Source organism: Mauremys reevesii, unplaced genomic scaffold (assembly GCF_016161935.1).
Source record: "Mauremys reevesii isolate NIE-2019 unplaced genomic scaffold, ASM1616193v1 Contig136, whole genome shotgun sequence".
NCBI lineage: Eukaryota > Metazoa > Chordata > Testudines > Geoemydidae > Mauremys > Mauremys reevesii.
Window position 1 is genome coordinate 32104 of NW_024100756.1, and position 23508 is coordinate 55611.

General features: G+C 42.2%; 1 long non-coding RNA gene across 8 annotated transcripts in view; it reads right to left on the reverse strand.

Annotated features, from left to right (window-relative positions):
* Nucleotides 1-23508, reverse strand: part of LOC120393018 — a 35843-nt gene that overhangs the window by 4739 nt on the left and 7596 nt on the right. For all 8 annotated transcript variants that reach the window (XR_005591870.1, XR_005591866.1, XR_005591865.1 and 5 more), the window contains 4 exons: nucleotides 12402-12506; nucleotides 10498-10621; nucleotides 3128-3260; nucleotides 512-776 (listed from right to left, as the gene is read on the reverse strand). This is a non-coding gene — a long non-coding RNA (uncharacterized LOC120393018). The remainder of the gene's footprint in view (nucleotides 1-511; nucleotides 777-3127; nucleotides 3261-10497; nucleotides 10622-12401; nucleotides 12507-23508) is intronic.

Genomic DNA, 23508 nt, shown 5'->3' on the forward strand with positions numbered 1-23508 from the left:
AGCTTAGTCCGGGGACCTTCAGCAACAACACTGGTCCACCTCCCAGTTCTACAGGGGAGAGGAATCACCTCTTTGTTACCAGTGAGGAGAAAACCTGGGCCACAGAACAGACAAAACGTGCACAATTTTATCACGTTTTCAGGTGTCCTGCTAAAGACCTCCTGTATCTTTGATAGCCAGAAGTTGAGAAGATAACAGATTTAATCACATTTCCATGCTACTAATGGAGAAGTTATAGCAAATGTTATCTTAGAATAGAGAATAGATATTAAAAAGGACACAATTTAATATTTGGGCTCTTAAAAGCTAAATGCCTCATTAACTGTCAGCAAAGGATATTGATATTGCTCTTATCTGGCATTGATAACAGAGACTGAAAATAACATGGCTTTGTTAGTTTCCGTATTGTACCATTTCAACCAAGATATAGGACAAATCATTTGAAATAGTTTCCATTTTCCCTGTCATGAACTAAGTAACGTGCTACTGATTCATTCTTTCTTTTTATTACCTTGCTCAGTTGCTCATTTTCTTGAAGCGAGTTGTTAAGTTGCTCTTGAAGTTTCTTTTGCTCTGCCTTGATGTTTACTATTTCCTTTTTTAAACAAGCCAACTCGGCTGCAGATAGATTTTGGAGATGAGCGATCTCAGCTTGTTTAAGTTGCAACTCTGACTGCACTTTCTCAAGTTCCTCAGTCAAATCTTGATTTTCCCCTCTAAATCCCGAATCTCAGCTTCTTTCTTTTCTAATTGTATTTCCTGAGACAAACTCTTCTCTATAGTAATAAAAAAAAATAAGTGCTTAATTTGTGAAAGCAAACTATGTCAAATATGCAATATTAGCTTTTATGGATAACACTATAAAATGGCAATATTGCCAATTTTCAATTTTTCACCTAGCAATACATTTTCTTAGTATTTCAGAATATAATTACTTCTGTGTTCTAAAACTGCCTTTATTCCCAAACCATGACATTGGATAGCTGAGACAATTTTAGCATTGCCAGAATTCAGTTTTGCAGAAAGAACATACTGCTAGTCAAATCGCTCTATGCTTCACAATTGTAACTCTTTCTACAGCCCATCTTCCCTGAGGTCCGATGGCTTGTACTCTGAAACTCATGGTTGACAGGTAACAGTACCAATGGCTAGATAAAGAATGTTGGTGCCCTATTTGTCCATTTTCCTCTCTTTAAAATCCAGCATATATAAAAATGTTCAAGGTGTTTGATAAACTGATGTATGGAGTAAAATTAAGAGACATGGGCAATACAAGAGATTTCCTGTATTGCAAAGAGAATTCTATTGAATAACACCAACTTACCATATGAAACAAGACTACGCATTCCCTTCCTACAGGACAAGGAAAATTCAATGTCTCCAAGACCCAGAACTTGGTGAGAAAGAGGAGCAGACAGAGGGGAAGGGAAATGATAGCAATCAACAGTTATTTGAAATATATCAACACCTAGGGTGGAGAAGGATTATTTAGGGTGGTGATTCAAAGGGGGGAGGGGTGGCAGGCCGGTTGCCCGCTCTAGCCCTGAAGGGGTTGGAACAACCCTGCAGAGGGCTGTGGCTGGGGAAAGCAGCAAGCCTGGGCTGATTGGGGAGGCAGCTACAGCTGGGCCAGTCCCCAATCAGGCCACAGCTGGTCCTTATAAAAGGGCTGTGAGCCAGGCACTCAGTCAGTCTCCCTCTAGCTCTGAAGGGAGAGGGACCTGGCTGCTGGGGTACTAGAGTGAAGCAGGGCTAGGGAAAGCTCCAGACTGGCAACTCCCCAGGCCGCAGGGCCTTGTCCTAGTCCCACAGAGGTACTGAGTTGCAGGGAAAGGCAGCAGGTCCAAATCCCCCAGCCAATGATGAGTGGCCATTACAGACTGCAGTCAGCCTCAGTGAAAGGGGGCTAGATGGTACTGGCAGTAGCCACTGAGACAAGGTGGAGAATAGGGGGTGGGGATTCCCTGGGGTGGGGAGACCCAGATAGTGGATTTCTGCTGGGAGCAGGAGCCTGACGGGGAGGGCACTGGGGTCTGGGAGGGACATGGGGGCCAGTGAGGAGAGGGATAGTGACCAGCAGAGGATGCTCCAGCTAGAAATGAGCTCAGTCCCTGGATGACCAGAAGGAGGCACTGCAGGGGTGAGAGGATAGTCAGAGACTTGTTAGAGAGGAAGAACTGTCCGGGGGTTAAGGGTGACAGCCTAGGACTCTGAGCACCCACATTCAGTTATGTTTCAATTAAGACGAGGTATTGTTGGTTGCAGTGCACAGCTACAGCACAAACATCTTCTGACTTATTTTTGTTCATAATTATTCCTTCAGAAAATGGAGATAATGCTACCATTTGACACCGTAAGAACCACAGCTAGAAGATAGCGAAAGCAAGAAAATGGACTTAGAAGGCGTTACATTTTATTAGCTAGCGAAAGTGCTGCCACTTGCCAAGAATAAGATCAAAACACAAAGCACTTATTTGGATGGCCTCATGGATTGAGAGTGCAAAATACTGATTAAAATGGGAGCAGGACTGGGTCCATACATTTAATTTTGAAATCTCATTAAGTAAGGTTAGACTTCTACAGGGATAAGCGGGAGCAGTCTCCTTCTTTACAATGGCTATTTAGCAGAATTACCTGTTCTCTTAAACCTCAATCTGCAAATTGCATTTTCCCAACCAAATAGACAAATGTAGGGAAAAGTCAAATTACGGCTCGGCAGGTAACATTTCACCACGTTTAAGCTTGATGGCGTCCATACACAAGCTAAAAGGATAATAGTTTGAGGTATATTTGTTTGCTTGGGATTTTAAAACACAGGAGCACATTGTAGTATTTAATATGCTGACCATATAGTTCTCTTTGGGACATATTTATTCCTCATTTTAAATTGCTTTAAAACCATATAATTTTATGAGTTAGTACTATATATTTGTATAAAGAAGTTCCATCTCAGTTTGGAAAGAGAATTGCGTGTATTAGCTGAAAGTTAATTTAACTATATCACACAAAGGGAACTTTTTTTCCTTGGGTATTCTTCAAATCACCATTGATAATGAGGTTTAAAGAACTTCCACACTGAAGTAATAGTTTGCAACAGGATTTAAATAGGTAGAAATGTGTATCTCACTTTTCATCTCTTCCGCATAATTCTGGGTCTCCTTCAGAAACTGTTTAGCTGTTTTCAGTTCTTCTTGCAGCTGATGGATTTCTTGAGATTTTTGATCAGACTGGCAGCGAAGAAGGTTTTTTTCCTCCATTTCCTACAACAAAACATTAGTTACAAAACAGTTGATTAAGTCAATAAACTGAGAGTAGTGTGATGTGGAATACTACCCATCTGAGTCCCATGAAGACTCTGGAAACATATACATGAGTTAGGAACACAAACGGCACTCTTGGCAGTCCTCAGAGGGCAGACAATCCTTTTGGGACGTCTCCCAGCTGGCACAGATCACAGCAGTACTTAGGTGGCTCAGGATACGGAACCAGGGAGCTACAACCAGTTCTCTGGTGCCTGCCTATAGCAGATCTTGACACAGGATAGAATTCAGCCCACAAAAACTGAGCGTCAGTGAAGTTAAGTGACTTGCCCAAAGCCACAGAGGGGAGTCAGTATCAGAACACAGGAGAACTTTCCAGTTCTAGCTCCTGTTCTCAGACCACCCATCTCTCAGCGTGGATGAGTCAAATATATGAAGTTGCTCTTGGTAGCAAGGTAGCATTTGAAGTAAAGTATTATTAGTCAGTAATACCTGGGGGCTCGGGATAGTACATTTTCTAAGCATCTTTTTTTCCAAATATTTTAAGAAAAGTTAAAATACCCCATACAACTATGTCCTACCTGGGAACTGAAATAAAAGTTATTTCTAAGAAACTAACTCCTTCCACCCAACTCCTGCATTGCTGGGTAACAGACGGCATGGCACTGGTGGGAATCTACTGGAAGCAAGCCATCATTTCTTCATCTACTTACTACGAGCAGATGGGCACCAGTGCGCAGAAGCCAAATTCAAGAAAAGGGAGGGTCTGGATGGAAAACAAATTAAAACCTTGCCGACACAGCAAGTCTGTATTTTCAGCTATTTAAACAAGTCACCCAAAGAACATAACTAAAACCGTTGATGCTTCCAGTTATTTTCCTTTTGTCTCACAACCTTCTAGTCCAAACTGTCCAACTGCTATACCGTAACAAACACACACACACACACACACACACACACACACACACACACACACACACACACACACTCTATCAATCATTCTAAAAGACACAGGTGTCAAGCGACAACATTTTCAGACAATGCTGATGTATGACAAATGTTTCAAAGCTGTATGAATTCTCAGCTTCCTGTGTTCAAAATATCAACAAAATTCAAGGGGTTTAAATGGCTGAAACTCACAGCCCTCTTGCTGTGACTCAGCACAAGTGGCTCTGATTAAGAAGCATTCAACAAAAAGCTGGAACCAACAACCTAACATAGCTGCACAAAAAAATCCCATGCTCTGATGCAGGACGTTCACAAAACCATTTACAAGAAATGCATTCTCCTACCTTAATCTGGTAAGGCTACATCCCATCATTTGTATTTACAATTTGGCCTCAATCGCATAGGCCATCATTAACTCTTGCTTGAATCATCGCAATCCAATGTATTTAGACTTGAATGCTTCTGCCCTGCAAAATCTGCAAGAGTTACAGAACACAGCAGCACACCTCCTCAGTAATACAGGTTCACTTGAGTACATCAGTCCTATGTTTCACTCACTCCGCTCATTCCCCAACAGAACACTGAATCAAATCTCGGTCTTTATTTTCAAAGCTGTAAAGGAAATGGGCCCAATATACCATCTTACTCTCTCAGACTTCAGTAGCTGTGTTCCTCAGGAACAACTGTCTACACATCAGAAGTAAAACTAGCAGATGCAGCAGACAGGGCTTTTTCAGGAGCTGGCCCAATACTATGAAATTCACTCCTGCAAAAACTTAGAATGACAACTAACATCACCATTTTTCGTATTTACACTCCCCGCGCCCGCTCCCGCCCTCCACACTTTGCCCTCTGGGACAGTGGTTTTCAACCTCTTTTCCATTTGCAGACCCTAGAAAATTTCAAATGAAGGTGCAGACCTCTTTGGAAATCTTAGATATAGTCTGTGGACCCCCACAGGCCACGGCTTGAAAACCACTGTTCCGTTGTAACGACAACCTTTCGAGAACCCCTTAGACAGTCTGCAAACTCCCAGAGGTCTGTGCACCACAGGTTGAAAAGTGCTCTGGGGGATATGGGAGAAATAGAAACCTCAAATAACAGATGCTAGTCACTTAATTATTCTTAACTCTGGAAAGCTTTCAGATACAACAGCAATTGGCACATTAGAAGAACTTAAAAAAACCTAGTCACTGATGTTGCTTCTACGACTATTTTGAGTTCTCTTCCCTTTCATTTTCCTTCTAATGCCAAATTAAAGGAAAAATCTTTTAATCTACAATCAAGGTTTTTTAAAAATCAAAAGTTACAGCCAGATGCTTTTTGTGTAAATTGGAATAACTTTACTGATTTCAATGGAGCTATGCTGATATATGCCAGAGCAGGATCTGGCTTCATAGTTAGAATTTTGTTGATAATGCTAGTCTATAGTCCTTGAAAAAGTTAAAATGTATAAATCATTTGGGGGATTTTCTCTTGCTTTAAATTGATTGTGTGACCAAAAAAGTACCCACTCCTCCATGAAATCTTAGAATTAGGCAAAACACACTTATACTTAGGAAGCAGCTACTGATTCTAGAAGTTCCAAATGAACTCAGATATTTAATATAGTCTATTTTTTAGGACTAAACAAAGAGTCTCTTGAACCATACTACATAATTAGATTAAACAAATAATTCCATATGAACTGTAACCCTATCTGTAGTATGCTGGTGCAAAATCATTTTTTAAACTCTGACCATACAACCAATTTTTGGCCTGGGGTCAGTACACATGGAATTAATTGAAAAAACTGCAAGATCGGGGCCTTATCTTGTATCACAGCTATAGGTCTTGTGACAGGGTCGGGCCAGAGGGCTACAGGAGAGTGATCCTATTGGGATGCAGGAAGTGGGGAGCCCACTGCTAAAAGATCCCCCCAGCCTTAAGGGGGGGATCAACAAGACCTGGAAACCAAGTGGTTTCAGGGGACAACTAATGAAATAACAGGGACAGACATGCTGTCAAAGGCTCAAACGAAGGGAACCAGATGGGGACACCGAGCAGAGAACCCCGGACAGCGCCCACTGCTCCTCGAAGGCATGAAGGGAGTCAGTGGACGCCTCCCAGAGGATTTCTGCCCGGTTGCATGAATGGATGGAGGACCGGAAAGAGGCCCCACAGTTACAGGAGACTCCATCGGCCAACCTCCTCTCCCTGGTTTTATAGATGGCCATTTTAGCCAGGGCCAGGAGGAGGTTGACCAGGAGGTCCCGTGACTTTGTGAGGCCACCGATAGGCAGTGCATAAATAAGGAAATGAGGGGGAAAGTGCAGCCAGAAATGCAACAGGATATCTGTGAGGAGACAGAATAGAGGCTGCAGCTTGGCGTACACCAGGTAAACGTGCACCAGAGTCTCCCTCACGCAGCAGAAAGGGCAGGTGTCCAGGATGGGGGTGAACTGCACCAATTACACGCTCGTGCTCAGACCCTTGTGAAGAAGCGACCAACTGACATCCCCGGCGGGCCTTGGGAGCAGGGTGGAGTATAGGCTGGCCCACCGGGCTCCTCACCCTCTAGAGGTGGCAGGAGGTCCCTCCACTTTGTGTCAGGTGGGGACAAAGGTGAGGAAGTGCAGAGTGTGGAGCACGAGCGCGTATAGATGTTTCCTTGGCGTGGTCTGAAATGAACCGGCTTTAAGTCGTGCAGATGGCTTATGATGAAGGGGCACGGAGGCGGTTGGGTCCATGGGGCAGGGGCCGCTACAGGAGAATGAGAGAAGGCAAATATATTAGCCCCCGATTAAGCAGGTCCCTTTTCCCTGGGTAAGATAACAGGGGCAGTTCCAGAAAAATCAGGAATTTGCTGGAACCAATGAAGGCAGGCAGGCTAATTAGGACACCTGGTTTAAAAAGGACCTCACTTCAGTCAGTGAAGGGTGCGCAGTGCTGAGAGAGAGAGGGCCTGCGGCTGGAGAACTGAGGAGTACAAACGCTATCTGGCATCACGAGGAAGGTCCTGTAGTGAGGATAAAGAAGATGTTGGGAGGAGGCTATGGGGAAGTAGCCCAGGGAGTTGTAGCTGTCACACAGGTGTTACACGGAACACTGTAGACAGCTGCGATCCACAGGGCCCTGGGCTGAAACCCAGAGTAGAGGGAGGGCCTGGGTTCCCCTCATTCCCCTCCCTCCTACTGGATATAAGAGGAGTTGACTTGGACTGTGGGTCCCACCAGAGGCGAAGATCCCTGGCCTGTCTCCCTGGCCCACTAGGTGGGTCAGCAGAGACTGTGGGGATTGTTCTCCTTCCTTTTCCCCATGCTGGCAAGTGATGTGGTTAGCTGAGTGAATGGCAGGTTTGAGCCATAAAACTGGCCAAACTGAGGGCTGCCCTGAATATCTGAGGTGAGCAAATCCGCCAATAAGTGCAGGACCCACCAAGGCAGAGGAGGAACTTTGTCACAGTCTTTTAAGATGCTCCAAAAAAGGACAGCCAGAATAAGACAGTATCGAAACACAACTTCTGGTGGAAATACACTATTCTCCAACATAGAGCTTGCAGAGTTCCCCTGGGAGTCGGTAAGGCATAAATGGCACCAGTTCTTACTGATTTCCAGTTTAAATTATTCATTATTCCAGTTCCTTTGACTGGTTTGCTAGTAAAGCCTGTTCTGCTCTGCACAGCTTCTGTGTTAAGCTCACTGGAGTCCTTTTCCAAACAGTGTTTCACTGCTATTGCCTATGAGGAAAACACATCACATTTTATTTGTAGTTATATTGAATCTATTTTAAAAAATTAAAAATTCCTGATGTCCCTTTCAATGATGAGCTCCAGAGATACCTTAGAAAACAAAGCCAAAAGAATAAGCTACGTTCTGCTTCCTCCTACAGAAAGAGAAGTTTGGAGTAACTGTTGACTTCTGTGTTGTATAACTAAGAGCAGAATTTGGCCCTAAACCTTGAAACTCAGCATAATGGCTTTAAAAAAGTGCAATTAAAAAAAGCCCAAATATCTGAAAAATCCATCCTCCTTTCACTGTCCAGTCCTGGGTTCTAGATAATGTATCATACCAAAAACAGTACAGGTTAAGGTAACATAAATCTTTAACTCAAGACTGGGCAAGGTTATGAACAATATTTTCAGGCACATTTTCAAGTATATAGTTGTAATGTATAAATATATTCATAATTTAAGCCATAGTCATAGTACAGTCTGGTAATCATTGGGAATCCTAACCAGTGCTTTCTTTTAAGCTCAATCATAAGGGCAGCAGATTTAACACTTGCTCTCCATTTTTTTTAACATAACATATTTTGTCAAAGCGAGCACCTATTGGGCTTAGAAGATGCTTCCCCATTCCCACTCAGTCCTCAGCTGCTCATTTGAGAGGTAACATTTAGGTGTTGGACTGATGATCAGCTATCACCAAATATGCCATTGAACAGCCAACAAACAGAAAGGATCAATACCAAACTAGACTCAATTCGGTACAATCCAAATACCAAGAGATTGACAAATTACTCTACCTTTTCCACTTACTATATACTCAAGGAATAGGTTACATGTTGTGAAAAACCAGTATTTGTACATCTTAATTCCCCATATTTATGGACCAACAAAGACACTCAGCTTGCACCTCTGTCTCCATAACCACATTCTTCAGGGGAAGGGAAATTAGTGTCGTGCTATCCTCTATCTTAAATTTATCACCTGACTTTATATCGCAAGGATAGGCAACTTATGGCATGCGTGCCACAGACGGCACACGAGCTGATTTTCAGTGGCACTCACACTGCCTGGGTCCTGGCCACTGGTCCAGAGGCCTCTGCATTTTAATTTAATTTTAAATGAAGCTTCTTAAACATTTTAAAAACCTTTTTTACTTTACATACACCAATAGTTTAGTTATATATTATAGACTTATAGAAAGAGACCTTCTAAAAACGTTAAATTGTATTACTGGCACGCAAAACCTTAAATTAGAGTGAATAAATGAAGACTCGGCACACCACTTCTGAAAGGTTGCCGACCCTGTTATGTCGCTATCTAAACCAGGAAGTTAACAAGATCATAACTGTACCACCACCAAATTCTAACTGGTTTTCAACCTTTTTAACCTGTTTTATATCAGTCATAATAGCTCCATAGTACTCCAAATTAAAAAGGAAGTAAAAAATGAGAATGAAATAACCTAGTTCCATTCTAGAAAGGAGTAGGCTTTTCTGGATAAAAACCTATAGATGTCCAAGTTTGAGTATGAATCGAGTGTTTCAAGAGTAAACCTGGAAAGAAGAGTATGTGTAGAGAAAATACTAACCACCTCTGTAGAAAAGGTTTGATTAATGTGCTCACACAGCTAGGATGACACATAGCTATGCCGGACAGCTATCGTGGACAAATTTAGAACCTCTGTATGAAGTCAGTGTAGACCATGTCTATCATAAATAAAAAAGCAGTTTTCTATTAGAGAGTGTGGATAGAAAAGAAGCCGTGCTCATAACCGAACACGGCTAACGGGAAGGTTGGTAGGGCATTACCCCAGATTGCCTTTGGGCCCATCTGCTACCTCAGTTTACCTTTAATCTTGCATCAAACCAGATATCACATGTGGTGATTTTACAGTAGTGCTCTCTTCCAGGTTGGTTTATTATCATAACACAAGACTCAAACATACCCTTAACCAGCCTCAATTATTCTTTTCCGCATATAATGCCTCAAGTTTTTCCAGGTCTTGATCAGAGCAGGCCCATCCTTGTAGTCCCACCCTCTCCTAGCTGGGACTTCTGCATCCTGCAAGTCCATCAATGGAGGCTTATCCCTGCACAGTTTCCAGTTCCTTGTAATTCTCTTTCCCCAAAGGCTTCTGCCTTGGAGTTCTGGAAAATTGTCACCTGTCCTCTTCACAGGCCCTCTGCCTGGGCTCTAACGAGAGAGTCTCTCTCTGAACTTGTGGGGCAGGGGGGAGGGGTCTCTCTCTCTTGAATGACCACAGGCTGCCCTTTTACCTGCCAGCAGGCCCGGTTTAGATGCATGCTTCTGTCACATGACCCTTGTATTTATTCCCATCATACAGGGAGATGGGCTAAACCTGACAAAGGTGCAGCTGTGCCCCAGTCTTTTAATGGACCAGCTCACCCTGTGACAGGAACATACTGCAGCTTGCTCTGACCTGTGATATTTTTAGTTGCACTTAAATATTAGTCATGTATAGATCTTCAAGCACAATAAAGAGGACAGTTAAATTTTACATAAAATAAAAACTCAGCATCACCACTTCCATTTGAATAGTTCAGATATTAAAAATCCTACTTTGTTGAGTTCTGCTCGTAGAGCATCGTTGGCTTGCTGCAAGTCCTGGTTTATCTGGTCGCACGGCAGATCCCCTGTCAGTAAGTCATGTAGCTGATGAAACACTTCTTAGAAATGTAGAAGACTGGGGGGAGGGTAGGAGAGAAACACTATATTTACATGTTTCTTGTCAAGTTACTATAACTATTAACACTGGAAAACGTGGGGGAGGGACTGTAAATTGCCTCTTTAAAAAGTTACTAATTACACTAAAGCGCTCTCTGACAGAAGCAAAAAGAGTTTAAAACCCATTTTTAAGTAAAGCATAAATTCTGTTATGGCCACTAATGGCCATGACTCACTTTGGCCAATCAGAGTAGCCTACTTCATCTGCTACACCAAGACAGGTGGATCAAAAAATACTAGCAAATAATGGAATGAAGCTTATATATCGATTCAAAAGTAGATCTCCATAACAACATTGAGCATTACAACTAAGCAACCAGACTAATCCCCAATAATCATGATCCTTTGGGGTGCGGGGAATTCCCTTCTTTGCTATGATTACATGTTTAGCTTATTGCTGTCAAAATGTTTTTCATGAGGAAAATGCCTTAGTTATTTTCAATTTGACTTAACACATGACTGGGCAGCAACAGAAGTTTGGTAGAGGGGCATTGACTCCTCCCGCCTCAGGTCTGGGGGAGCAGAACTTCACTAATGCACACCTCCTAAGATCCTTAGGAATCTAGCCCATCTCCTGCAACCATTAGGAGATGCAAAGTAGATATCCATCTGGGTATAATTCGTTTTTGAGGCTTCTTCCAGGCCCCACGGTCCTTATGGTTGGGGCTCTACATGAATTTGAGAGGGGATTTATATGAGGGAATAGGGCTATGAGGGGCACAGGACTTTTAGTCGGGGGTGTTGGGGTTGGTAAGGAAAAGAGAGGGCTGAGTGGGGGAGCAGAAAGCAGAGGAAGATAGGGAGGGAAAGCACTAGTGGCGTCTCCTGGCAACAAACCTCTCTGCCAAACTTCTCTTGGCAGCAGCTGCAGGACTCCCCTCTAACAAATCATAGCAGGTTTGTCAGCTGGAGAAGATAGTGAAGTGCTAGTGCTTCCCCTCAGCTTTCTCCTAAGCACCCTCCTATCCTCCAGCAAGACACCTGCTCCATCCCATGTCCTCAAGCTCCCCCACAGCCTGTTCCCACTCTCATTGCCAGCCAGAGACCCATCCTATGAAGTCCCCACCCTCTTGGATCCCAGTGATCCATTTCCCCAAATCTTTATGTCTCCCCACCCCCTTATTATACCCAGCCTCTCTGCCCTCAGACCCTTTCCAAAGGCCCACTCCTACCCTGGCTTGGCCTGCCAGGAGCAGAAGAATGCAGGCGGGGAGGGTCAAACTCAGGAAGAAGTGAGCAAATTATTAGCAAAATGTTCAAACTTTTTTCTGATTTTATTTTTTGTCATCGAACTATAAATTAGAGGTGAACACATTGGTAGCCTGCCTGCCCAGCCTACCTTGAAGAAATACGGATTCACTTCCTCTTACCAAGTTATAACCACCAGACTACTATTATCACCAGCTAGGGAACATGGCTTTAGTCAACTTAATTCGTGGTAGGCCAGTAAATTGTTTCACTAACAAATACAGATCCATTCAAGGAACTGAGAGGGCGTGGGACCAGCAGGGCCCCATGTACCGGCGCATAAGCACAGGGCTCAGAGGTTGCCAAAGCTGGCCCTGGGGTACCATTACGGCGAAAAATTCTGACAGCGTGCATGTGGGCGCACACATCAAATATGGAATCGTCAGCGTTTTTTCTTCTACATGGACAAATACTCAATGAACAACTTGTTCGCTCTGGTAATAGCAGTCTGGAGGCAACTTTAAACTTGTGAAAAATGGGTCTTGTCTTACCTTTTCCTTTTCTTTTATTTTCTGTTCTAAGGACCGACGATTATTTTCGACAAATTGTCTCTGATGACTCAGTAGGTCGTCCATTTTTTGCTCCAACATTTCACGCTATACAAAGTTTAATCATAAATCACAGTGATGCAAGGGTAATATTTATTATTTGTACTACAATAGCAATCCCGCCCCCGCAATCAGGATTGAAATCCCACTTTAGTAGGCAGTGTTTAAAAAAAAACAACAACAAAAAACGACATACATACGAGGAAGTCATGGTCTCTGCCCCAAAACTCCTTACAGTGTTCCATGACTTAGTGAACACTCACACAGGTATCCCATACCAAACTGAGAACAGATTACACTTGGCTAGAAGACAAGTGTGTGCTAAAGTTTTAATAAGTTTTTAGGCACAGGAGATAAATTCAATGCAACTTTAAATTTACAGAGAATCGGCACATTGATTGATCAGAAAAAAATTACTGAACTATTTTGAACATATTTACTAATATAATCTGCAATTCAATCGGATTTCAAACTCATGTAAAGAAGCTAGACTATAATAAGAAAAGCTCTCAACAGTCACAGCTAGAGGTTATGGTGACAGCTATGCCAGTAACTCAGGTAATTTACAAGTAGCATCACTGTGACATCAGAAGCAGCAACCAATCAATCTTTCCTCTGCACTTTGCTATCAGTCAGTGAAGTGGAGAGGGCCTATTCACAGGTCAAAAGTTCTCATCGTTAACTTACTTGAACATCTGTATACAAACATGGTAATAACCCTGGATTGACTCATTGTCCCTGGCCTCAACCTACTCGCAGCCAAGACCTTCTCTCAATGGGGTCCTCACAGAGGTAGCAAAGAACAGCCATTACCGTACCTCTGCAGAGGCAAATTCTTAACCTCCATTCATATGATGGTATAATCTTCAGCATCCCGTATATAGCATCCGGCAGCGCGCCCCCTGCGGCATGCCGCCCTGCTTGGGGCGGCCGGATTACTAGAGCTGCCCCTGCCTTTAATTAGGGGGTTAGAGTAGAATATATATGCATAAAGACACAGATGAGGTAGCTTCCTCTACTGAGTCTGCGCAAAGATACAGAACAGAGGATTAAAAAATAGATGATTGACATAATAGTGGAGAAGAGACAGAGGAAAAATAGCCAAGCATAGCAGAGATTTGAGAAGAGTCACCCTGTCCCCAAGAAAGATAACTTGAGCACTTTCTTGTCTTGCCTTATCTTTTTTTGCATGTTTATGTAATTCATACGTGATAGTAGCATTGTCTAAAAACATATATAATAAAGGCTAAAATAAATTGTTTAAGCCTAAATTGAAGTGGATTTGGTTTTCACCCAACAGGTTGACGTTTGCATTTAAAGTGGAACTAAAAATCCCGGTTTCACAGTATAATAAATGAATCTACTTTCCAAGTTCAGCAGAGTTACACTTTAGATTACATTATTTTTTGCATAAAATAGTTTCTTACTTTGCCAGAGACATTTTTTTAAAAATCACAATATTAATAAAATTCACTGCTTGTTCTCTCACCTTATTCTTGGCTTTGATTATTTCAATGACAGAAGACCCCAAACTCTTCATGTATTCCCTAGTTACTAAAAGCTCTCAACAGTCTCAACAGAGGTGATGGTGACAGAGCTATACCAGTAACTCAGGTGATTTACAAGTAGCATCATTGTGACATCAGAAGAACCAACCAATCAAACTTTCCTGTGCAATTTGCTCAGTAACTCAGGTGATTCATAAGTAGCATCATTGTGACATCAGAAGTAGCAACCAATCAATCTTTCCTCTGCACTTTGCTATCAGTCAGTGAAGTGGAGAGGGCCTATTCACAGGTCAAAAGTTCTCATTGTTAACTTACTTGAACATCTGTATACAAACATGGTAATAACCCTGGATTGACTCATTGTCCCTGGCCTCAACCTACTCCCAGCCAAGACCTTCTCTCAATGGGGTCCTTACAGAGGCAGCAAAGAACAGCCATTACTGAATTCTTTCCTGTCATGGAAGGGATCCAGAGGTACCACCAGAATTTAGAGGGTCCAAAGGATAGAGAAAAATCTGTCCTGGATCATGCAGGTCTGTGACTCTAAGTGGACAGCACTGTTCTCTTTTCTTGTTTATGTACCAGCCTCACAGACTGCAATACAGTTCTACTAATAGGCTTTATTAACTTCTGCCTGTGCTGGTGCTGCATAAGCAAAAGTATGAGATGTTTTAGCTCATATAAAGCTATTTAAATCTTTTAAGGGCATAGGGAAATGGTGGACTTAAATATACAGTAGAACCTCAGAGTTACCAACTCGAATGGACGTTGTTCGTAACTCTGAACAAAACATGATGGTTGTTCTTTCAGAAGTTTACAACTGAACATTGTCTTAACATAGCTTTCCAACTTAACTATGCAGAAGAAAAAATGCTGCTTTCCCTTCATTTTTTAGTAATTTAACACAGTACAGTGCTGTATTTGCCTTTTTTAGCCGGGGGTGGGGTGGGGTAGAAGGGATGTGTCTCTGCTGCTGCCTAATTATGTTCTTCCGGTTCCAAACGAGATTTGTGTGGTTGACTGATCAGTTTGTATCTCTGGTGTTTGTAACTCTAAAGCTCAACTGTAAATTATGGAGCCACCATTAGCAAGCACATACATAGTTAAGCTTTGTTGGAGAACTGTGTAATGAATTGTGTTAGTGAAATGTGTACTAAGTAATGTTAGAGAAATTATTATATACAATTCTGGAAGAAAATAGGAATGTTTGCTTTTTGTATGTAGTTCTGCTGCTTGAGATTGTCAGATTTTGCTGAAACAGTCTGTAAATCAGAAAATTGGTTTTTGTGTCTCATCTATAAAGTTCTTGACCAAGCAGATAGCAGGGTAGAGAAGAGAGCTGTTAGCTTTCAGTAAGTCAGGTACAATCCCTCATCCCCCCACCCATCCATTCAATCAGCTAACAAGTTTTTTTTTAATCACAATATTAATAAAATTCACTGCTTGTTCTCTCACCTTATTCTTGGCTTTGATTATTTCAATGACAGAAGACCCCAAACTCTTCATGTATTCCCTAGTTACTAAAAAGCTCTCAACAGTCTCAACAGAGGTGATGGTGACAGAGCTATACCAGTAACTCAGGTGATTTACAAATAGCATCATTGTGACATCAGAAGAACCAACCAATCAAACTTTCCTGTGCAATTTGCTCAGTAACTCAGGTGATTCATAAGTAGCATCATTGTGACATCAGAAGTAGCAACCAATCAATCTTTCCTCTGCACTTTGCTATCAGTCAGTGAAGTGGAGAGGGCCTATTCACAGGTCAAAAGTTCTCATTGTTAACTTACTTGAACATCTGTATACAAACATGGTAATAACCCTGGATTGACTCATTGTCCCTGGCCTCAACCTACTCCCAGCCAAGACCTTCTCTCAATGGGGTCCTTACAGAGGCAGCAAAGAACAGCCATTACCGCATTCTCTGCAGAGGCAAATTCCTTAACCCCCATTCATATTGTTGGTGTCACTAGGCCTAAGTAAACCAAAGTTGTGACTACAGGCCTGAGTGAACCAGAGGTCTTCCATGCTGTGAACTTTAACCAGCCTAAGATGCTAACAGACAGCAAGCAAAATGTGTAACTGTCAGCTGTTTCAGCTTGCAGATGCAGGAGTTTGAAGGGGAGGAGGGGGAGAGGGGGGAGAAAAATCTGTATGCGTTTGTGCTGTGAAGGCCAGAGATAAACATGCGGATGAGAACTTTTCTAACACGCTGAAATGTAATGCCTAATGTAACTGCTGTTGGGAAGGGAGGGGTGAGGGAAAAACCGAACAAAAGGCTTACACAAACAAGGGGGGTATAAATGCTGGGATCCCGCCTGCGCAGGTGGGCAGGATTTGAGAATGGTTTCTCCCTGGCACCTTATTTGGGCTCAAATAAACCTGGTTTTTGCTTCTCCACCCTGGTGTGATAATTAGTGCTACGCACCAACGAACCTGCTGTTGTTCGCCGGCCTTTGAGCCGGCAACAATATGATGGTATAATCTTCAGGGATGTAGGAAGCAGCAGAATTTTCTAACAAGCAGCAGCATTTTCTGTAGGCAGCAGAATCTGCATGCATAGATAAAATGCAAAGAGTGACAACCAAGAGTAGGTGACAACCATCACTTACAGAAGACATATGTGGTGGTGCCTTTCCCACAGCAACATAACTTCTTTAATCTAAGTGTGTATGGAGGGGCAGAAAGGGGATGGGAAAAGAGTTAAGCTAAAGAGAAATATGAAGAATCGTGGAATCCATGACTTGCATGAGTTATAATGTTCTACCCAATACACACGGAAACTGTGGAGCTGCAGCAATTGGCAGAGGCCAAAACATTCAGCTGGACTAACTTCCCCATGTTCTCAGGCATTCCTGCACCCCTCAGAGTTTCTCCACTAATCTCAACTCAGAGTGCCTGCAAAGTTCAGTAGCTCCACCAGAACCTCCAGTTCTCCTGGTAACCACAGAACCTGAGGGACCCCTATCATACTTCTAAGTATTACAATGTTCCCCGTTTCTTAGCTCCCCCATTGTTCTCTGCATAACACCGGGAGCTCTCTGCCAGTTTCCCCGTTCTAGCTCCCCATTGTTTCTCTCATAAACACCCGGAGCTTCTCTGCTTTTCTTTGCATGGGAAAGATTTCAAAATGTCTTAAAGAAATTATCAAGAAAATCCCCAGGCAGAAACCAAACAAAACAAATCATTAAACTCTGTGAGTAAAGTTGAGAAACACTGGTCTCCCCCATGAAATCTGTATAGAATAGGATAAAAGTACACAAAAGACCAGATTTCATGGTCCGTTTGGACAGAAGCCGTGGCCCCGTGCCTGCTGGGGATAGAGAACTCCAGGGCTGTGGGCGCCGGTGCTCTCTGTCCCCGGTAGGCACGGGGCCGCGGCTTCTCTCCCCTGCTCAGGCACTAGGCACTAGGGGCACTAAGCACTAGGCAGAGCACATCAATGAACCGCATTGGGGACCACTGACTTAAACTGACCAGCTTGAAACCCCGCTATACTGCGACCCTGCATTTATCGCCATGGAATTTTTTGGACCCCAAACATCGCGTTATAATGGGGTTTCACTGTACTTACAGTATTAGTACTTTAAAGCAGCCTACACATTCTAATTAGACACTTGATAAGATGCAAATTAGAAAAAAACTATTTAAAAACTGCTTATCAGGTTAAATATGTAGCAATATAAAAACATTTTAAAAATCTATTATCAAATTGGAAAAATTGAAAGGCCTTTAAAAGTCTGGTTGGCACAATTTATATTTATTTTTTGAACTTGGATAGTGGCTGTAGATCAGTTTCACTTTGTTTTTTACTAGCTTCATTTTCTGATTCTTATGCATTGGCACAACACTGCAGTGTTTAGGCCACAAATTTTGCAGAGGTTCTTTGTCAGGGGTTCTCAAACTGGGGGTTGCAACCCCTTAGGGGGTCGTGAGGCTATGATGTGGGGGAGTCTCAAGCTGTCAGCCTTCACCGCAAACCCTGCTTTGCCTCCAGCATTTATAATGGTGTTAAATATATTTTAAAGTGTTTTTAATTTATATGGGGGTGGGGGACTTGCTATGTGAAAGGGGTCACCAGTACCAAAGCTTGAGAATCACTGCTCTTTGTTTATAAGAACTACCTCCACTGGAATTTTCTAAAACATTATTAAAACATTTCTATTTGGTCTTAAGTTTTGAAAAAGCTGCTTCTGAAGAAAAGCTATTAGAAACCTATATTTGGGGCCAAATTTAACCCAATAGTGTTCATTTAACTTATTCAATGCATGTCTCCCTTTTTGGAAGGGGCCTTTTGTAAATATCATATAGGGTCTTTTTTTTTCACATCACTAAAACCACTTATCTAAAAATCAAAACTGTTTTTTTCATGATACACGTGTGTGTGTTTGGGGAGGCTCAGAATCTATAGTTTCTTTTCCACAGACTTCAATGGAATTTTGCACATGAAGAACAGTAGTCATCAATTTCAGATTATTAGCATGTGAAATGAATGATCTGATCATTCTTTTATGAGGACCTATTCCACTGGTACTCTATCTGCGAACAAACAGATGGCAGCCAATGGCAGTTGAGAATTTTCCTTTTTTCGGTCACTGACCCTTCTCCCTGCCCCATCCCCTTCCTCCCCCCCCAACACCCCCCAAAAAAACCCAGACAAACTAACAAACAAACAAACCAACCAACCAACCAACCAACCAACCCTTCAGGCTTCCAAAGCTGAAACTTCATCTTAGGTTTGCAATTAACTTTACAATGTGACCGTGCACATAAACGAAGCCTTGAAATGAAAACTCTTCTTTAAAACTAACAGTAAGCAAAGGGTGAGTGTTTGAATTGAGATAACTGACCTGCAGAACAGCATTACCATTTAAAAATGATCTTTTCAAAGACCACTTGCCAATGATTTTGGCTTAATTGGATTAAAGCAGAAATCTAAGAAAGGAGACCCATCCATTCACTGAAAAAATGGAGGATACAGACACTGTCCCAAACACTTCCAACAAGGTAACAAAATTTACTGACAGAAAATCTGAAGACCAAAGACAGAATGGCAGAGCAGAAGACATGAAATGGCCTGTCACCTGTCACCTTATCTGCTGAAGATAAGGTTCTTCCTATAGTGTTTATTAAATGTTTACAAAGACTTCCAAGTGGGTATCCTGCACAGCTGCACTGACACTAGGGCTACACTACAGCTTAAGTCGACATAAGGTTTGTTGCTCAGTTGTGTGAAATTAGTCACCCACCTGAGCGACATAACTTACACAGAGTTAAGCGTCGGTGTGGACAGCACTGTGTCGACAGGAGACATAGCTGCCACCGCTTGCGGGGCCCGGATGAATTAAGCCAACGGGAGACCTCTAGACCTCTATCCCATCGGCTTAGAGTGGCTACACTAGAGAGCTTAAGCTCAGAAGACTTCTCAGTTGAAGAAGCTCCAGATGCTCATTCTACTATGGTTCTAGTTTAAGCAGGCAAGGATCTCCTGAAAATGACTTCTTGATAGAACAGATTACTCTACAGAACCTGCCAAAGAATTAAATTCAAAACACAATAAAACAAGTCAGTTTCTGAGCTCAGTTAATTTTTTCATACTGGAAAAACTTTATAAACCAAGAAAATAATTAATAAACATGTATATAGGGTTTTTTACCCAGAGATCTCCAAAAGTCTTACACGTTGAGTAGGTATTTTACTCCCCTTTTATATATAAAACAGTCTTCAATGAAGTCCTTAAACACAGAGGGTTTTAATTCTCTTTAAAAAAAATAAGATGTTCTTATTTACAAAGTAGATTTAAAGTCATAACTACACTTGCAAGATACCTTGGTTCTGTGTTTTTAACTGCTCGATGACGGAAGAATTACCACCATTTTCAGGGAACTTGTTGTTGAAATCTGTCTTCTTTGATCTTAAGCCACTGTGACTAGGAATTGCCTCCTATCCCCATGGAAAATGGGATGAAGTAAAATCCTCTCTTTAAAGGGTTTCTTGACTGCTGGATGAAGGACAGCTGTGTGTCTTTTCTTGTTGCCACGAGAACACTGATGAAGAAGCCTGATGCCGAGCAATCTTTCTGTGACTCTTAGTACTTTGAGGATGAGAATGATTTATTTTCTATTTAAAAAGAGTGGGGGAAAGCATATCTACCTTTACATAGCTGACAATTCATAAGAGAATTAATTCACTTCTGTATGATGGAAATAAGATAGGCAATTGGTCAAGCTGTCAGTTGCAATTTTGGATAACAGAGTCCGCGACACAGATCGTCCATCAGCACAAAGTACTATATGATTTACACCAGTCTGCTTTTATACCCCCAGCAGTCAACTGACTGGAATACTTTGCTGATTAACATCACAGGCAGCTGAAGAGGGTTGGGGGAGTACTATCTGCAGTTCAGATATATCTAAGCTGGCCAGCATCTCAATGGCAAGAAGTTTGACCTGTGGTTCCTTATATTTAGTATATCAAGTTTTTTGTTTTGTATTTTAAGAGAGGCATCCTATCAGTTAACATTGAGGTACCTTCCTGCACATTCCTCACGATCAGATCGGTTTTGTCAAGCTAGCTGTTGACAGGCATAATATTCATTTTTGTATTTCGCTCTAGACTTACTGTGCATTAGAACGGATCCTCATTTGTGTTCTGTGGACAAATATAGCTACATTTTAGACTGTGGGCTCTAGTCATCTCCAAATGTGTGGTGATCCCATTAGCAAGAATTCTACATGTAAATCATTCCACACACAAGAGAGAGACACTCATTTATTTGCACTTACTTTTACAAAATCCCTGGACTCAAAAAAACATGCTTTGGCTCTAATATCAGATATTTTTCTTTCCCTAAACCTCTGACTGCCAGAAGCCGGGACTGGATGACAGGGGAGGATCACTCAATAAATTGCCCTGTTCTGTTCATTCCTCTGAAGCATCTGCCACCATCCAGAAGCCAGGATAATGGGCTAGATGGACCATTGGCCCTACTGGATCAGACCATTCTGTTCTAAAAAAACAACAAAGCTGCTATTGGTACTGACAGAACTTGGTTTTCAAATATGTCTAACATTTGAATGGGGTTTTGACTAAAGCACTAAGGGCCCCAATACTGCTCCCCAAAATTCACAAGAATGTAATCCCTGACATCAGTAGTGGAGCAGCTTCCCCCCTCCAGTAAAGCAGGGCTTCAAAACAGCCAAGCGAAGCTGATTGAGGAAGCAGCCACAGCTGTGGCCAACCCAATCAGGGCCCAGCTGGCCCTGATAAGAGGCCTGTGAGCCAGCACCTGAAGGACTCTCTCTTCAGCCCTGGAGGGAGAGGGGTGAGCTGTCTGCAAGCAAGGTACCTGAAGCAGAGCAGAGCTGGGGGAAAGGGCAAGGGGAGCTCTAGCCTTGCAACTCCCCAGGCTGCGGGTCTTGATGGAGGTCTATGGAGGTACTGGTGCTGCAGAGGGCAGCCCAGGAATAGGCAGAGGCAGCTGGTCCTAACCCCTGGCCAATGATGAGTGGCCATTACAGACCGCGGTCTGCCCCAGTGAGTGGGGGCAAGAGGATGACTGGCAGTAGCCACTGAGGCAAGGTGGTTTTAGAGGGTTGGGAGCTCCCCTGGGAGGGGAGACCCAGAGAGAGTGGGGGTATTGCTGGGGCAGAACCCTGAGGAAAAGGGCACCGGGGTCTGGGAGGGACATGGGGCCTGAGGCTGGCGAGACATCCGCCGGCAGAGAGCGCTCCAAAGGCTGGAAAGAGACGAACAGCAGGAGGTGCCACAGCGGTGAGTCTTCGCCGCTACAGAGCGCTATCAGTCTTTAAAAGTGCTACAAAGGAAGCACCTACTGAAAAACAGTAATGGGAATATTCCTGGATATTTACACTGAGTTTATCGTGTAAATCAACTTCTAAATTTACTAGAAAGTGATTGTACACGATTTCATTAATTTTGTTTGTAGGTTTTCAGTACACGTTTCCTAAAAAAAGGATGTAAGCATGTTGAAGTAGTATAAATATTCTTAAGGTGGTAAAACAACTGTGCCCAAGTTGAGTAGGTTAGGTTTTTTGTTTGTTTTGCTTTTAAAACAGAAAACATAAGAGATCATTTTCAGATTTTAAATGCAAAAACATATACATTCCATATAAATTCTATACATCGTTATAAATAATTATTGAGAAATTCTCAGTCGTGTGATTATTTAAAAGAAAACAAAATGTTTAAAAGTCCTTTTGTGTATTCTAATTAGTACTAACTTTTCAAAAATGCTGTCAGGAAATTAACCATACCCCCTGCTTACTCTTCTTAAATCTACACTTTAATCTCAATGGTATGAACAATGAGCACATTTAATGTTACCACTTTCCCTGAAAAATCATATGGCTAATTTTGAAGAACTGCACCTTTCTCCATGTCACACATTAAATGAGATTCTAATGCTGAGATACTCTAGCCCCATACTTTAATCTGGATATTTCTCAGCTTTTTTCTTTCTTCAACTTCTTTATTGTATTGTTCTTGGAGTTCTTCAAACTTAAAACCTACAAATTGACAGTGAATATTTGCTAATAATCTGCCTCATTTCATACATAATCTTTCCTTTCCATTTCTTATGCCTAATATTAGACAAGGGTGATAAAAGCAACAGCCCTCATTAATCTCTAGTGATATATTAAGACAACAACTCAACGGGAGTTCTTCTAAAACCGAACTGCTCAGAGACTGAAAACTGAGATCTGGAACTCAGTGCCACAATGAAATTGCAACCACTAGACTGAGGGACCAATACCAGGGGTACAAATGTATATTGTAATATCTCCTGAATGAAGAATTTTTTCCGCTCCCCGGGCATTAACATTCATTTGTAGCGTGAATTAAAAATCAGGCATTAAGGTTCAAAGGAGCTTCAAAAGAAAAATCAGTGGGAGTTGGACACCTAACTTCTTGCTAATGGGACTCACCACACATTTGAAAATCTCAGCCTAAAGTCACATCTTGCTTCTCCACTTTAACTCCTACATAACTGTAGCAGCCACTTTCTCAAGGAACACCATAGCCAGAGTGCTTTGCCTCTTCCAAAAGCATCTGAAATCTCAGCTTTCAAATGAGAACAAGGACTGGGGATCTCCAACTCCAGCTAGGTAGCCAAATGCAAGTTTTGGCAGTACCTTCTTTTGGTGTCCATGAAATCTGAGTGTTTTTGTTTTATATTGTAGAGTCTGAATTTCACAACCCTAAACTCAAGCAAATTGTGTGATGGTACCTTGTCACTGGTATTAGGCCTAAATAAAATGTAACCAAAATCCAGTTGTGTCAACCTGAACAAAGTCATGCTAACACCCTAACATAGGTTTATGGGTAAATCATAAGTGGAAAGTCCCAGGAGTTACAGGTCTGTCTCTCACAAAGTTAAGCAACCATGAGATAAGAAAGGGACTGTATTCCTAGCATGGTACCAAACGTACTGAGGTAGAAACAATTCGTTTAAAGAACTCATAAGAAGCCAAGTTTCCAAACTTCCAAACTCCCTGTTTCTGTTCTATGTCTATTCCTAA